Raw genomic sequence first — 2095 nt, 5'->3', positions numbered from 1 at the left:
CCCCCCCCCCCCAAAAAAAAAATGTGATATAGTGCAGCTTACCAATCCTTTGGCGGCTGCATTCATTTTTGTTTTTTACACATTTTTTTTTACCTGTTGATCCGGCCGGTAACGCAATTCATTTTTCAGGGTGGCTCTAATCTATGGAGGAGAAACAGAGCCACCCTTGGACAGCAGAATTTTCACCTTCTGATGAGGTTTGTATTAGATACAATAACAGATTCAAATGAAGTTGACTTACAAATTAAATCTGAACTCCAGCTAAGACATTGTAAGCAGTAACAGCAACAGTTTCTTTTTTGCTTCCTTTTGGGACAGGGTCTTCCTTATATTGAGGCAGCCTAAGGAGGAGGCATCTCATAGGGGGGCAGCAGGCAGAACATCATGGATGTTTAGCTGCACAATATGTGCAGTGTGCTTGCTGCCCCCTTTCAGTCCAGGTTGCTAAGAGCTGGCTGGGGAGATGTGTAAGGACCATAAACTTCTCTCTGCCCAGTTCTTAGCAACATGGAACACTCTTACCGGCATCCCACCGAGGTCCTGGCAACCAGTGGTGTCACAGGTTGCCAGGATGAACCCCCACCACCTCAGGCAGCAAAAGAGCCAGGGACGCCCCTGTTTTGGAATAAATGTTTTATATAATTGAATAAAAGCTGACCATTGTAAGCCCCCCTGTCAGTGCTAAATGGTTTGTCCCAATATCTGACACTTTTGTTGGACTATTCGGTCTGTTAAAGGAAGTTATAAAATAACAGACTCACTGGCCGGATCACCAGAAAGCCTAAAAAAAAGTTTATAGGGACAAATACACACTTAAGCTCCTTTCACCCTAGCATGTACTGTGTGTGTATGACCTGAACTGACATCCTCAGCCTTGTCTTAAGGTAACAACAATAATCTGCCAAAATCCTATAAGGTTTTGCAACTTCTCTGGGGATTATCAGATGAAGACACCCCAAAGTAGCCATAGAAACTGACAATAATGACTGTCACCTAATGTGTATGTATAGCAGGTGGACTGTGTTATGAGTGTAATTTCATCATATGGTGAAGACAACATCTCTTTCATTTTGGCTGCCAGACAACTGGTAATAGTGGTCAGCTATGTTGGACTTCTTTGAAGCTAAACTCCATGCAGCTGTAAAAGAAACACCTTTTGATCCAGTTTTGCATCATTAAAGGGTGAAAAAGTAATACCAAGTATGTACTTCTATTTTCAGTCTCCAAAAGTTATCTCCCAATCCTAATAACCATATCTGTCTAGAAGTTTGTAAACTGAATCCTATTGAAGATGCCCATAGGATTCACTTCCTCAATGAACTGACACCATTTCACTCAGCCCTGTGAGCATTCACTTCCTCGTGTCACCACTCACAGAGCATGCCTTCTGAACTAGAACTCAACACCTGAACAATGTAACATTATCATTGCTTGCCGGAAGCAATGCATGATGGGATATGTAATGTTGAGAAATAGAGATTGCATTATATCAAGCAGCAGGAAAAGAGATGCAAAGCACACAGGGAATCTAGGAAGTTGGTGAAAGTGATGGGCAGACAGAAGGCAGCGCTCACTACATAAAAAGGATTTTTTTCAAGTAAGCTTTGATTGCATAACAACTCCAGTATGTATTCCTATTACAATGCTGATATTATAACAGGATAATACATGCTGTGACTTTACAACTCCTTTAAATTTATTTTTAGGCTTAATTTGCTGAATCTGCCTTGATATCAGCTGATATCAACTTTCTGTATTTTCCTGTAGCAATCAGAGCTCCAATGTGTTATCATCATTGCCAATAGCATGAAGATGCTTCCAGGATGAGAGAGCAGTGATGATGTGCACTAGTGTGCTTCTTTTCCTTTACTGACCAATCACATGCTGGGTGTGGGTAGGTGACTAAGATACATTGCTAACTGCAGCAGAGAAAGTTGAGGCTATGCTGTCTGGTAGGGTTGCTTGGATCACAAATCTGACTACATTTAATTGTAAATCCTTCCACAGGAAAACAGTTTACATATCTGCATGTCAAGTGTGCATTTAGCTGTTATTGAAGTAATCTTTTATAACCTACAGCAACCAATCATTGGCT

Source organism: Nanorana parkeri, unplaced genomic scaffold (assembly GCF_000935625.1).
Source record: "Nanorana parkeri isolate BGI_ZX_2015 unplaced genomic scaffold, ASM93562v1 scaffold762, whole genome shotgun sequence".
NCBI lineage: Eukaryota > Metazoa > Chordata > Amphibia > Anura > Dicroglossidae > Nanorana > Nanorana parkeri.
This window is presented reverse-complemented; position numbering follows the sequence as displayed.